A 16,339-nucleotide genomic window follows, 5' to 3' on the forward strand; every position below is an offset into this window, starting at 1 on the left:
GCTGTCTCTTACCTTAGACTGCCTTTTCCCACCCCGAGTCATGTCCCTAAGGCCCAACACCCGCAGGGCCACTGTGTGAGGCAAGCCCAATCAAACTTCTCAAGTTCTGTCTCCCCAAGCTGCTGTCTGGCCCTGTGGTAGGTCGGACATGGGACCTACAACACTACAGGACTACAAGTTGCAGTCATCATCCAGAGAACAAGGAAGAAAGCAGGAGCAGGGAGGCTTTCTGCCTATTTCCCTGGCTCTCTAGACCTGCTGTGCAGTACAGTCCACAACCACCTGCCCCATGCTGCTGCTGTACACAGAGGCCTGCGCCTTCCTCCACAACGAGCAGTCAGGAAAATACCACACAGGCCACTCTGATGGAGGCAAATATGGAGAAGGGTTCTCTTCCCAGTTGTGTGACGTCCACAACCACAATAGCCATCAAACAGCTGGAGAAAAATCACACTAGATACCCCAACAGTGCCTGTGCTTAACTAAGGAACTGTAAGGTCTCTATGTCTGAATATTGTACCACATTGTTTGGCCCCTGTGAAAGTAGCTTTAAGGATACAACATTAATAGGTACTAGACCCAGGTGCCGGTAAGGACTTTTTATTTAGCACCTGTGGGCTACAAAGCACCACAGAAATGTAGAACTTTCAGTCCTAGTGACAAAGGGAAATATCCATATAGTCACTAACATACAGGAAGTAGAATTTTAAAAGTTCATTTTTTAGGGGGAAATCAAAGATATAGTCTAGAGGGAAGGCACCCTAAGAAGGCAAAGGGCACCCTGTACCTGGCAGAAGAAAGATAACTAAACAGGGCACTATGGAAAGCCTGGGAAAAATGAAAGGGCCTAGCAAAGGATGGCAAGGGCCTTGGGTAGGTCCTGGAGAAGGCCTTTCACACACTATCAGGAAGAATAGAAGAGCAAGGCCTGTGCTTCTGAGGAAAGTCTCTAACTTCCAAGATAAACACCAGGCAAGTGTTGGGAGTACAGCCACATGGGAGGACAGAGGTCTTGAAGGGTAATATGCCATGAATTCAAGTGCGTGTATTTATATACACACATAGTAGTTGAAGTAGTATATTAAGCTTTTAGTGCATGTTATTTTTGTTCAATTCAGTGTGTGCATGTGTTTGCTATGACACAGTCATTTCAGCTACATAGTGAGACCCTGTCCCAAACAAGCAAACAACAAAAAAAAATCCTCAAAGAAGAAAAGAATGTTCTTGCACACTAAATTCACAAGGGCTGGAGAGATGGACCAATGGGTAGAGCCCTAGCTGTACAGGCACAGGAACCTGAGTTATCCACTCCTCAGCACTGCATAAAGTCACAGGTAGGATGTGTACCCCTCTCAGGACTTTAAGGACATAGACAAAAGGACTGCTGAGCTTGCTGGCCACCCATCTAGATGAAATTGCAAGTCAGGTTCAGGACAGACTCTCCCAAGAAGACAAGACGTAGCTTGATAAAGTGTAACACACAATTTCCATATTGATTCACATACACCAAAAGAATGCAATAGATAGGCAGCAAGGGATGGATCACAGGGCTCCCAATGGAGGAGCTAGAGAAAGTACCCAAGGAGCTAAAGGGATCTTCAACCCTATAGGTGGAACAACATTATGAACTAACCAGTACCCCTGAGCTCTTGACTCTAGCTGCATATGTATCAAAAGATGGCCTAGTCGGCCATCACTGGAAAGAGAGGCCCATTGGACACGCAGACTTTGTGTGCCCCGGTACAGGGGAACGCCAGGGCCAAAGGGGGGGAGTGGGTGGGTAGGGGAGTGGGGGTGGGTGGGTAAGGGGGACTTTTGGTATAGCATTGGAAATGTAAATGAGCTAAATACCTAATAAAAAATGGAAAAAAAAAAGAAAATATCGAATAAAAAATAAATATAAAAAAAAAAAAAGATAGGCAGCAAGGGATTCAGACAAAATGAAAGACACAGGGAGGATGAGATTAGAGAAATCAAGTCTGGACTCATTATTAGTAAACTCTTTTCAAAGGAAAATGCTTTTATTTGGTGCCTTAATGCAACACTGATATATTATTGATGACTCATTCATACCTCCTATGTTTTTGTCTCACCCTCTCAAATACAGAAACCAACAGATCTCTAATTGGTCTCAAGTCCTGTTCAAGAATAAGGATATCATGTGCCACGTGCTCTTGTGGAATCAGCTTGACAGATGAAAGTCTGGAATTTTCTCATGAGCAAAGAGTTACTACAGGCTACATTCCATGCCAAGAGCAAGTTGATATACTATCCTGATAAAGGTGGAACTCTCCAGACAGGATAAAGTTTTACAGGACCTAAGAATTTAGAGCTCCGTGATAACACATTACTCTTCAGTCCTGTCAAGAGTTAACAACCCCCTGGTGCTATTAACACTAAAGTGTGAAGTTCTTGCCTGGCACTAGGCTGATCCTAAGCAGGGCTTGTTATCCCTAAACTTTCTCATGAAGCAAAGAGTTACAATATTCTGGGATATTCTATGTTATATTCTGGGATATTCTGGGATACTCTATGTATATTGGGTTCAATATATAATCCTTCTTGTGATAATTTTTGGCACTGATTTATTAGTAATTATTGTGTTTCCACTCATCTTTAGAGTGCTCCTGAGAACTTTAGCTACGACGAAGCGGGACATCCTGGAACTTCGGCTGAAAAATAAAAATAAAAAGGGAGAATTGCCACGTGCTCTTGTGGAGTCAGCTTGACAGATGAAATTCTGGAAACTTTCTCATGAAGCAAAGAGTTACAAGGAAACTCTCTTCCTGGGGTCTGGCATTCTCTCCAAAATCTATACTAATCACAAAATCAATTTTCCACTCCCAAGTTAGAGTAGTGGATGGATCCACGTGCTCTCTATTTTTTTTCCATTTTTTATTAGGTATTTAGCTCATTTACATTTCCAATGCTATACCAAAAGTCCCCCATACCCACCCACCCCCACTCCCCTACCCACCCACTCCCCCTTTTTGGCCCTGGCGTTCCCTTGTACTGGGGCATATAAAGTTTGCAAGTCAAATGGGCCTCTCTTTGCAGTGATGGCCGACTAGGCCATCTTTTGATACATATGCAGCTAGAGACAAGAGCTCCGGGGTACTGCTTAGTTCATATTGTTGTTCCACCTATAGGGTTGCAGTTCCCTTTAGTTCCTTGGGTGCTTTCTCTAGTTCCTCCATTGGGGGCCCTGTGGTCCATTCAATAGCTGACTGTGAGCATCCACTTCTGTGTTTGCTAGGCCCCGGCATAGTCTCACAAGAGACAGCTATATCTGGGTCCTTTCAGCAAAATCTTGCTAGTGTATGCAATGGTGTCAGCGTTTGAAAGCTGATCATGGGATGGATCTCTGGATATGGCAATCACTAGATGGTCCATCCTTTCGTCACACTTCCAGATTTTGTCTCTGTAACTCCTTCCATGGGTGTTTTGGTTCCTATTCTAAGAAGGGGTGTATTAGTCAGGGTTCTCTAGAGTCACAGAACTTATGGATAGTCTCTAGATAATAAAGGAATTTATTGATGACTTACAGTCGGCAGCTCAATTCCCAACAATCGTTCAGTCACAGCTGTGAATGGAAGTCCAAGGATCTAGCAGTTACTCAGTCTCACGCAGCAAGCAGGCGAAGGAGCAGGAGCAAGAGCTCGACTCCCTTCTTCCAATGTCCTTATATTGTCTCCAGCAGAAGGTGTAGCCCAGATTAAAGGTGTGTTCCACCACACCTTTAATCCCAGATGAAAGGCGTAGCCCAGATTAAAGGTGTGTTCCTTAAACTCGGAGATTCAATCTTCTGGAATCCATAGCCAATATGGCTCAAGATCTTCAAACCAAGATCCAGATAAGGATCTCCAAGCCTCCAGATAAGGGTCACTGGTGAGCCTTCCAATTCCGGATTGTAGTTCATTCCAAATATTGTCAAGTTGACAACCAGGAATAGCCACTACAATCCACCCCTTGTCAACTTGACACAAATAATATCTCATGTTCACATGAAACAATAACAAGGTTGTAAATACGCCTAACATGATATAACTATCCCTCGTACAATCGCAAACGCATTAGTAAATTTACAATGGGCATTCATATTACTTTATAATCCTCGTTTCTGCAACTGGTTACGTGGCCTTAATTGGTATTTATAACTACCTTCCTCTACTACCCATTCTGTATTTCCTTCTCCTTCAGCCAGCACCTCAGCAGGTCTTGGCTCTTTTCCTGGAGGATTGACCCATACCTTCATTCCTGATGGATCTGCGTTCTTTGTCATCCTGCTTGGATTAGGCTGTTGTAGTTTCCCATTGACTTTAATCACAGGACATGGTAGTACTAAGAGGCGCCCTAAGGGATCTCCTACACTCCAGACATAATCTTGCTTACCACCATTGTGAAGAGGTAATCCAATTTCTCCATGGTAATCTGGATCTATCACCCCTCCTAACACTGTTATTCCTTTTTTAGCCTGTTGGTTTAAGGGCATTAGAAGCCCAAAATGACCAGGGGGAAGTCTGAGCTTCCAGTTCAATGGAATGTTTGTTGTAGCTCCTGGTAGGAGGACTCCCCTCTCTGGAGCCAAAACTTCTAGGCCAGCAGAACCTAGAGTTATGGGGACAGGAAGCAAAAATTTTCCTAGAGGGTCACTAGGAGTGATAGTAAGTGGAACTATTCCTTTTTCCACCCCTTGATTCCTGGACCCATGAATCCTGGCTATGGGTGAAACTGTACCATATATCGAGCGCTGATTCAAAGCATATACTGCCTTCTGAAGAACTCTGCCCCAGCCTTCCAAGCTGTTACCACCTAATTGGCGCTGTAACTGCGTCTTCAAAAGGCCATTCCATCTTTCTATCAGCCCAGCTGCTTCAGGATGATGGGGAATGTGGTAAGACCAGTGTATTCCATGATCGTGGGCCCACTGTCGAACTTCTCTGGCTGTGAAATGAGTTCCTTGGTCAGAAGCAATACTGTGTGGAATACCATGACGATAGATGAGGCATTCTGTCAATCCGTGAATGGTGGTTTTAGCAGAGGCATTACGTGCAGGAAAGGCAAATCCATAACCAGAATAAGTATCTACTCCAGTAAGAACAAAACGCTGTCCTTTCCACGAAGGAAGTGGTCCAATGTAGTCAACCTGCCACCAGGTTGCTGGCTGGTCACCTCGAGGAATGGTGCCATATCTGGGGCTCAGTGTTGGTTTCTGCTGTTGGCAGATCTGGCAATCAGCAGCAGCAGTAGCCAGGTCAGCTTTGGTGAGTGGAAGCCCGTGTTGCTGAGCCCAAGCATAACCTCCATCTCGACCACCATGACCACTTTGTTCATGTGCCCATTGAGCAATGACAGGGATGGCTGGGGAGAGAGGCTGACTGTCCACAGAACGGGTCATCTTATCCACTTGATTATTGAACTCCTCCTCGGCTGAAGTCACCTTTTGGTGAGCATTTACATGGGACACAAATATCTTCACATCCTTTGCCCATTTGGAGAGATCTATCCACATACTTCTTCCCCAGATGTCTTTCTCATCAATTTTCCAATTGTGATCTTTCCAAGTCCCTGACCATCCAGCCAATCCATTGGCTACAGCCCATGAGTCAGTGAATAATCGTACATCTGGCCACTTCTTCTTACAAACAAACTGTAATACCATGTGTACTGCCCGAAGTTCTGCCCACTGTGAAGATTTCCCTTCACCTGTGTCTTTCAAGGTTGTCCCAGAAAGGGGTTGTAATGCTGCAGCTGTCCACTTCTGGGTGGTACCTGCATAACGTGCAGAGCCATCAGTAAACCAGGCTCTAGTCTTCTCCTCTTCGGTCAGTTGATCATAGGGAACACCCCATGAGGCTATAGGTGCATGCTTGGCAGCAGATGGCATTGTAACAGGAGTAGAAACCATAGGCATTTGAGCAACTTCTTCATGTAACTTGCTTGTGCCTTCAGGACCTGCTCTGGCCCGATCACGTATATACCACTTCCATTTGATAATAGACTGCTGCTGTGCGCGTCCCACTTTATGACTTGCAGGGTCTGATAGTACCCAGCTCATGATGGGTAGTTCAGGTCGCATAGTAACTTGGTGTCCTATTGTCAAACGTTCAGTTTCCACTAAGGCCCAATAGCAGGCCAAGAGCTGTTTTTCAAAGGGAGAATAGTTGTCTGCAGATGATGGTAGAGCTTTGCTCCAAAATCCCAAAGGTCTTTTCTGTGATTCACCTACAGGGGCCTGCCAGAGGCTCCAAACAGCATCTCTATCAGCCACAGATACCTCAAGTACCATCGGGTCTGCTGGGTCATATGGTCCAAGTGGTAGAGCAGCCTGCACAGCAGCCTGGACCTGTTGAAGGGCCTTCTCCTGTTCCAGGCCCCACACAAAGCTAGCAGCTTTCCGAGTCACTTGGTAAATAGGCCTAAGTAACACACCCAAGTGAGGGATGTGTTGTCTCCAGAATCCAAATAGGCCCACTAAACGTTGTGCTTCTTTCTTGGTTGTAGGAGGGGCCAGGTGCAATAACTTATCTTTCACCTTAGAAGGAATATCTCTGCATGCCCCACACCACTGGACTCCTAAGAATTTCACTGAGGTAGATGGTCCTTGAATTTTGGTTGGATTTATTTCCCATCCTCTGATACGCATATGTGTTACCAATGAGTCCAAAGTGGTTGCTACTTCCTGCTCACTTGGTCCAATCAGCATAATGTCATCAATATAGTGCACCAATGTGATATTTTGTGGAAGATCCAAACGATCAAGATCCCTTCTAACTAAATTATGACACAGGGCAGGAGAGTTAATATATCCTTGAGGCAAAACTGTGAAGGTATACTGTTGGCCTTGCCAACTGAAAGCAAATTGCTTCTGGTGGTCCTTATGGACAGGTACTGAGAAGAAGGCATTTGCCAGATCAATAGCCGCATACCAGGTGCCAGGAGATGTGTTAATTTGCTCAAGTAACGAAACTACATCTGGTACAGCAGCTGCAATTGGAGTTACTACCTGATTTAGTTTTCGATAATCAACTGTCATTCTCCATGATCCATCTGTTTTCTGCACTGGCCAGATAGGAGAGTTAAACGGAGATGTGGTGGGAACCACCACCCCTGCGTCTTTCAAGTCCTTGATAGTGGCAGTAATTTCTGCAATGCCTCCAGGAATACGATACTGTTTTTGATTCACTATTTTCTTTGGCAAAGGCAACTCTAAAGGCTTCCATTTGGCCTTTCCAACCATAATAGCCCTCACTCTACAGTTCAGGGAACCAATATGAGAATTCTGCCAATTTCTGAGTATATCTATCCCAATTATACATTCTGGAACTGGGGAAATCACCACAGGATGTGTCCGGGGACCTACTGGACCTACTGTGAGTCGGACATCAGTCAAAACTCCATTAATCACCTGCCCTCCATAAGCCCCTACTTTAACTGGAGGGCCACAATGTTTCTTGGGATCCCCTGGGATCAGTGTCAACTCAGAACCAGTATCCAGCAGACCCCGAAAAGTCTGATTATTTCCTTTTCCCCAGTGTACAGTTACCCTTGTAAAAGGCCGTAGGTCCCTCTGGGGAAGAACTGGAGAAAGGGTAACAGCAAAACCTTTGAGTGTCTTATCAAGATCCTTCCTCAGAGGAACCTGGCCACCCCTTCATTCAAGGGGTTCCGGATCTGCAAACTGTCTCAAGTCTGGAAATTGATTCACTGGCCGAGATTGCTGTTTACCACGATCTAATGTAGCCTTTCTTTCATTTGTTTGAGAATTTTTCTGCTTATACAGATCAAACAAATATGCAGTAGGCTTCCTATGTATTTCATTCCTGGAAACACCATGATTGATTAGCCAGTACCAAAGGTCCAAGCGAGTCATGCCATTATAAATTTCACCTCTCCTGTGCTGACCATTACTGGGTATGTTATTATAAACATTCTTTTGTCTACGCTGTCCATTATAATAACTAGAATCACCTTGTCTCCGGCGATTCAATGCTGCCACCTGGCCCTTGTTACCTCGGAATCCAACTAAACCCAGTGAATTTAATTCATCTAATTGAGCAGAAGCATCTCCAATGCTAAGATCTGGCACAAGGAAAAGGGAAAGAACAAAACCCTTCAAATGTGCTGGTGCCCCTCTCACCAATTTGCGTCTTATAGAGCTGGTGAAAGGCATATCTTCTGGACCTTCCCATTGTGGACAATTATGCTTTACACAATATATCCACTCTAGCATTGCAATTTCCCTAAGTCTTAAAATCCCTTCATCAACACTAAGCCACGGAATATCAGGCATCTCCAAGTCATTTCCAGTAGGCCATCTTTTGATAAACACCTCAGCCAACCATTCAAACAAACTTTTGACACCTTTTTTAACTATGCGAGCTTCTGAATTAAACCTAGAATCTCTACTCAGAGGACCCATGTCAATAAACTCAGCCTGCTCTAGTTTTATGTTCCTTCCACCCTTATCCCACACCCTTAAAATCCATTCCCACACATATTCACCAGGTTTCTGCTTGAATGAATTAGCAAACTCATTAAGCTCCTTAGTAGTGTAGCGAATTTCCTCATGGACTACACTTTCTACCTCCCCTCTAGGAGCCTGTTTTGCTTTGAGTCTGGTTACAGGTCTAGAAGAAACTATTGGTGGGCCGTGAGCAGACTCTGCAAAATTAATTTCCTCATGTGGGGAAGGCATTATTTCAAGAGGTGGGGCTGAGGGTACTACTTCCTCAGGTGGGGCAAACCCTTGAGAATCTGAGGATTCAAAATTCTCAGCTTCAACATGGTCTTCCCACACATCCCCATCCCATGTTGTAGGATCCCATTCTTTGCCAATTAGAGCCCTTACTTTAACTGTCGACACACTCTGAGGCTGAGACTTGAATTTTCGCTGTAGTTCAGCCAACCTTACAATGAGAGTTTCTGTTTGATTTTCTGCAACTTGAGCTCTATTGCTACAAGAGAGAAGATTCTCCTCAAGGACACACTTAGCAACTTTTAGATCGTTTACTTGTGTCTGGAGCCTTTCGATTTTATCACACAACTCCTTCCTTTCATTCATCATTTTTTCCACAGATACTAAGAGCAGCCAGCCAGTAAAATCATTTTTCGATTTTTTCCCCATCTTGTAGAAAGCTTTGTGCACTGAATCACCTAATTCATTAAGAAAATCAAGGGCATTAGCTTCTTTAAGTTCGGAATATAGTTTCAACCATGGGTCTTCAAAATTCTCTGAGCTCCCAGGAGGGAGAGAATCTGGAGAGGTTTCAATAGTTGAAAGTGCTGGTGGATCAACAAGCCAATTCCAGAATTTTAAAAGATTCATCCTTGTACTTCTGTTACTCTAGAACCACCCCACTTCTGGTACCAACTTCTGTATTAGTCAGGGTTCTCTAGAGTCACAGAACTTATGGATAGTCTCTAGATAATAAAGGAATTTATTGATGACTTACAGTCGGCAGCTCAATTCCCAACAATCGTTCAGTCACAGCTGTGAATGGAAGTCCAAGGATCTAGCAGTTACTCAGTCTCACGCAGCAAGCAGGCGAAGGAGCAGGAGCAAGAGCTCGACTCCCTTCTTCCAATGTCCTTATATTGTCTCCAGCAGAAGGTGTAGCCCAGATTAAAGGTGTGTTCCACCACACCTTTAATCCCAGATGAAAGGCGTAGCCCAGATTAAAGGTGTGTTCCTTAAACTCGGAGATTCAATCTTCTGGAATCCATAGCCAATATGGCTCAAGATCTTCAAACCAAGATCCAGATAAGGATCTCCAAGCCTCCAGATAAGGGTCACTGGTGAGCCTTCCAATTCCGGATTGTAGTTCATTCCAAATATTGTCAAGTTGACAACCAGGAATAGCCACTACAAGGGGCAAAGTGTCTACACTTTGGTCTTAGTTCTCTTGAGTTTAATGTTTTTAGCAAATTATATCTTATATCTTGGGTATCCTAAGTTTCTGGGCTAATATCCACTTATCAGTGAGTACATATTGTGAGAGTTCCTTTGTGATTGGGTTAACTCACTCAGGATGATGCCCTCCAGGTCCATCCATTTGGCTAGGAATTTCATAAATTCATTCTTTTCAATAGCTGATTAGTACTCCATTGTGTAAATGTACCACATTTTCTGTATCCATTCCTCTGTTGAGGGGCATCTGGGTTCTTTCCAGCTTCTGGCTATTATAAATAAGGCTGCTATGAACATAGTGGAGCATGTGTCCTTCTTACCAGTTGGGGCATCTTCTGGATATATGCCCAGAAGAGGTATTGCTGGATCTTCCAGTAGTACTATGTCCAATTTTCGGAGGAACCGCCAGACTGATTTCCAGAGTGGTTGTAGAAGCTTGCAATCCCACAAACAATGGAGGAGTGTTCCTCTTTCTCCACATCCTCGCCAGCATCTGCTGTCACCTGAATTTTTCATCTTAGCCATTCTGACTGGTGTGAAGTGGAATCTCAGGGTTGTTTTGATTTGCATTTCCCTGATGATTAAGGATGTTGAACATTTTTTCAGGTTCTTCTCTGCCATTCAGTATTCCTCAGGTGTGAATTCTTTGTTCAGCTCTGAGCCTCATTTTTAATGGGGTTATTTGATTTTATGGAGTCTACCTTCTTGGGTTCTTTATATATATTGGATATTAGTCCCCTGTCCGATTTGGGATAGGTAAAGATCCTTTCCCAATCTGTTGGTGGTCTTTTTGTCTTATTGACAGTGTCTTTTGCCTTGCAGAAGCTTTGCAATTTTATGAGGTCCCATTTATCAATTCTCAATCTTACAGCACAAGCCATTGCTGTTCTATTCAGGAATTTGTCCCCTGCACCCATATCTTCGAGGCTTTTCCCTACTTTCTCCTCTATAAGTTTCAGTGCCTATGGTTTTACGTGGAGTTCCTTAATCCACTTAGATTTGACCTTAGTACAAGGAGATAGTACTGGATCAATTCAAATCTTCTACATGATAACAGCCAGTTGTGCCAGCACCATTTGTTGAAAATGCTGTCTTTTTTCCACTGGATGGTTTTAGCTCCCTTGTCAAAAATCAAGTGACCATAGGTGTGTGGGTTCATCTCTGGGTCTTCAATTCTGTTCCATTGGTCTACTTGTCTGTCGCTATACCAGTACCATGCAGTTTTTATCACAATTGTTCTGTAGTACATCTTTAGGTAAGGCATGGTGATTCCACCAGAGGTTCTTTTATCATTGAGAAGAGTTTTTGCTATCCTAGGTTTTTTGTTATTCCAGATGAATCTGCCGATTGCCCTTTCTAATTCGTTGAGAATTGAGTTGGAATTTAGATGGGGATTGCATTGAATCTGTAGATTGCTTTTGGCAAGATAGCCATTTTTACTATATTGATCCTGTTGATCCATGAGCATGGGAGATCTTTCCATCTTCTGAGATCTTCTTTAATTTCTTTCTTCAGAGACTTGAAGTTCTTGTCAAACAGATCTTTCACTTCCTTAGTTAGAGTCACGCCTAGGTCTTTTATATTATTTGTGGCTATTGAGAAGGGTGTTGTTTCCCTAATTTCTTTCTCAGCCTGTTTGTCCTTTGTGTAGAGAAAGGCCATTGACTTGTTTGAGTTAATTTTATATCCAGCTACTCACCGAAGCTGTTTATCAGGTTTAGGAGTTCTCTGGTGGAATTTTTAGGGTCACATATATTCTATCATATCATCTGCAAAAAGTGATAATTTGACTTCTTCCTTTCCAATTTGCATCCCCTTGATCTCCTTTTGTTGTCTAATTGCTCTGGCTAGGACTTCAAGTACAATGTTGAATACGTAGGAGAGAGTGGACAGCCTTTTCTAGTCCCTGATTTTAGTGGCATTGCTTCAAGCTTCTCACCATTTACTTTGATGCTGGCTACTGGTTTGCTGTAGATTGCTTTTATCATGTTTAGGTATGGGCCTTGAATTCCTGATCTTTCCAAGACTTTTATCATGAATGGGTGTTGGATTTTGTCAAATGATTTTTCTGCATCTAACGAGATGATCATGTGGTTTTTGTCTTTGAGTTTGTTTATATACTGGATTACGTTGATGGATTTCCGTATATTGAACCATCCCTGCATCCCTGGGATGAAACCTACTTGGTCAGAATGGAAGATTGTTTTGATGTGTTCTTGGATTCGGGTAGCAAGAACTTTATGGAGGATTTTTGCATCAATATTCATAAGGGATATTGGTCTGAAGTTCTCTATCTTTGTGGGGTCTTTTTGTGGTTTAGGTATCAGAGTAATTGTGGCTTCATAGAATGAGTTGGGTAGAGTACCTTCTGTTTCTATTTTGTGGAATACTTTGTGAAGAACTGGGATTAGATCTTCTTTGAAGGTCTGATAGAACTCTGCACTAAACCCATCTGGTCCTGGGCTTTTTTTGGTTGGGAGACTATTAACGACTGGTTCTATTTCTTTGGGGGATATCAGGCTGTTTAGATCATTAACCTGATCTTGATTCAACTTTGGTACCTGGTATCTGTCTAGAAACTTGTCCATTTCATCCAGGTTCTCCAGTTTTGTTGAGTATAGCCTTTTGTAGAAGGATCTGATGGTGTTTTGGATTTCTTCAGGATCTGTTGTTATCTCTCCCATTTCATTTCTGATTTTGTTAATTAGAATGCTTTCCCAGTGCCCTCTAGTGAGTCTGGTTAAGGGTTTGTCTATCTTGTTGATTTTCTCAAAGAACCAGCTCCTCGATTGGTTGATTCTCTGAATAGTTCTCCATGTTTCCACTTGGTTGATTTCGCCCCTGAGTTTGATTATTTCCTGCCGTCTACTCCTCTTGGGTGAATTTGCTTCCTTTTGTTCTAGAGCTTTTAGGTGTGTTGTCAAGCTGCTAATGTGTGCTCTCTCTAGTTTCTTTTTGGAGGCACTCAGAGCTATGAGTTTTCCTCTTAGAAATGCTTTCATTGTGTCCCATAAGTTTGGATATGAAGTGGCTTCATTTTCATTGAACTCTAAGAAGTCCTTAATTTCTTTCTTTCTTCCTTCCTTGACCAAGGTATCACTGAGAAGAGTGTTGTTCAGTTTCCACGTGAATGTTGGCTTTCTATTATTTATTTTTTTTTATTGAAGATCAGCCTTAGTGCATGGTGATCTGATAGGATGCATGGGACAATTTCAATATTTTCAAATCAGTTGAGGCCTGTTTTGTGACCTATTATGTGGTTAATTTTGGAGAAGGTACCATGAGGTGCTGAGAAGAAGGTATATCCTTTAGTTTTAGGATAAAATGTTCTGTAGATATCTGTCAGATCCATTTGTTTCATAACTTCTGTTAGTTTCACTGTGTCCCTGTTTAGTTTCTGTTTCCATGATCTGTCCATTGATGAAAGTGGTGTGTTGAAGTCTCCCACTATTATTGTGTGAGGTGCAATGTGTGCTTTGAGATTTACTAAAGTTTCTTTAATGAATGTGGCTGCCCTTGTATTTGGAGCATAGATATGCAGAATTGATAGCTCCTCTTGGAGGATTTTACCTTTGATGAGAATGAAGTGCCACTCCTTGTCTTTTTTGATGACTTTGGGTTGAAAGTCAATCTTATCAGATATTAGGATGGCTACTCCAGCTTGTTTCTTCATACCATTTGCTTGGAAAATTGTTTTCCAGCCTTTCATTCTGAGGTAGTGTCTATCTTTTTCTCTGAGATGAGTTTCCTGTAAGCAGCAAAATGTTGGGTCTTGTTTGTGTAGCCAGTTTGTTAGTCTATGTCTTTTTATTGAGGAGTTGAGACCATTGATATTAAGAGATATTAAGGAAAAGTAATTGTTGCTTCCTGTTATTTTTGTTGTTGAAGTTGGCATTCTGTTCTTGTGGCTGTCTTCTTTTAGGTTTGTTGAGGGATTACCTTCTTGTTTTTTCTAGGGCGTTGTTCCCGTTCTTGTATTGGTTTTTTTCTGTTATTATCCTTTGAAGGGCTGGATTCGTGGAGAGATAATGTGTGAATTTGGTTTTGTCGTGGAATACTTTGGTTTCTCCATCTATGGTAATTGAGAGTTTGGCTGGGTATAGTAGCTTGGGTTGGAATTTGTGTTCTCTTAGTGTCTGTATAACATCTGTCCAGGCTCTTCTGGCTTTCATAGTCTCTGGTGAAAAATCTGGTGTAATTCTGATAGGCTTGCCTTTATATGTTACTTGACCTTTTTCCCTTACTGCTTTTAGTATTCTATCTTTATTTAGTGCATTTGTTGTTCTGATTATTATGTGTCGGAAGGAATATCTTTTCTGGTCCAGTCTATTTGGAGTTCTGTAGGCTTCTTGTATGTTCATGGGCATCTCTTTCTTTAGATTTGGGAAGTTTTCTTCAATAATTTTGTTGAAGATGTTTGCTGGTCCTTTGAGTTGAAAATCTTCATTCTCATCCACTCCTATTATCCGTAGGTTTGGTCTTCTTCTCATTGTGTCCTGGATTTCCTGGATATTTTGAGTTAGGATCTTTTTGCATTTTCCGTTTTCTTTGGTTGTTGTGCCGACGTTGTCTATGGAATCTTCTGCACCTGAGATTCTCTCTTCCACCTCTTGTATTCTGTTGCTTATGCTCGAATCTATGGTTCCAGATTTCTTTCCTAGGGTTTCTATCTCCAGTGTTGCCTCACTTTGAGTTTTCTTTATTGTGTCTACTTCCCTTTTTAGGTCTAGTATGGTTTCGTTCATTTCCATCACCTGTTTGTATGTTTTCTCCTCTTTTTCTGTAAGGACTTCTATCTGTTTGATTCTGTTTTCCTGTTTTTCTTTAAGGACTTGTAACTCTTTAGCAGTGTTCTCCTGTATTTCTTTAAGTGAGTTATTAAAGTCGTTCTTGATGTCCTCTACCATCATTATGAGATATGCTTTTAAATCTGGGTCTAGGTTTTCGGGTGTGTTGGGGTGCCCTGGACTGGGCAAAGTGGGGGTGCTGAGTTCTGATGATGGTGAGTGGTCTTGGTTCCTGTTAGTAAGATTCCTACGTTTACCTTTTGCCATCTGGTAATATCTGGAGTTAGTTGTTGTAGTTGACTCTGTTTAGAGATTGTTCTTCTGGTGATTCTGTTACTGTCTATCAGCAGACCTGGGAGACAGATTCTCTCCTCTGAGTTTCAGTGCTCAGAGCACTCTATGCTGGCAAGCTCTCTTACAGGGAAGGTGCGCAGATATCTTGTGTTTGGACCTCCTCCTGGCCGAAGAAGAAGGCCCAAAACAGGACCTTTCTCAGAAGCTGTGTTGCTTTGGCAGGTCCCAGAAGCTGTCAGCTTCTGTGGTGCAGACTCTCACCTGTGCAGACTAAATTCCTAAGTTCTGTGAAGTGCCAGAACCAAGGTGGCGCCCGCTGCTCCTGAGGCTGAGGCCTTCCGAACCAGGCAGACACCTGTCCTCTGGTCCGGACGGTGGCCGGCTGTCTGCAGCCCGCAAAGGGTGCTGCCTCAGCGGCTCTGTGCCTCTGCCTGTCCCAGAAGCTGTCCAGTTCTGTGGTGCACCCTCTCACCTCTTCAGACTAAATTCCTAAGTTCGGTGGAGTCCCGGAACCAAGGTGGTACCCGCTGTTCCTGAGGCTGAGGCCTTCTGAGCCAGGCAGACACCTGTCCTCTGGTCCGGAGCTCCGTGATAACATATTACTCTTGATGCCTGTCAAGAGTTAACAACCCCCTGGTGCTATTAACACTAAAGTGTGAAATTCTTGCCTGGCACTAGGCTGATCCTAGGCAGGGCTTGTTATCCCTAATGTAAACATTTAATTAGTCCCTGCAAATTCCTTTCTGCTGTAACTGGTGAATTTCAGTGTATCTTGTGATTTGTAGCTCCTGATAATTCGCTGTAATATAATAGTCTTATGCTCAACCAGAAGATTACATTCAGATCCAACACCTCTCTTTTGTGTGCATGTCTGTTTGTCACTCCATCCGACTCTATGTCCATCTGCTTCACAGACTCTTTTCACGCAGACAAGGGGCCCAGAGGGTCTGCAGCATCATGCTTGCTCCTGGAAAAACTAGCAATGTACTACTCAGGGATAATGAAGTCATGAATCATGGAGTACAACTGACAAACTACCATCTCACTAATCCAGCATGATCCCTAACTACATTGTAAATATGTGTCCTTAGACTCATAGATGACTATAGCTCTCACCCTTCATCAAGGAAACTTCTGTTTGCAAAGGCAGATGGAGATCCTTATAGCAAACCATAACTGATCAAAATACAGTTGCAGAGCCCACACCAACTAAGGCATCAACACATTACAACTCCTATGCCTGAGGATCATTGTAAAAGAAGCAGAAAGACTACTGAGAAGTCTTCTGTGAGATTGTCTCCTGTAATTGACAGAGAGGCTACAGCCATGAAGTCTCACCAACAGGGCT

The sequence above is a fragment of the Mus musculus genome, chromosome 14 (assembly GCF_000001635.26).
Source record: "Mus musculus strain C57BL/6J chromosome 14, GRCm38.p6 C57BL/6J".
In the NCBI taxonomy this organism is placed as follows: domain Eukaryota; kingdom Metazoa; phylum Chordata; class Mammalia; order Rodentia; family Muridae; genus Mus; species Mus musculus.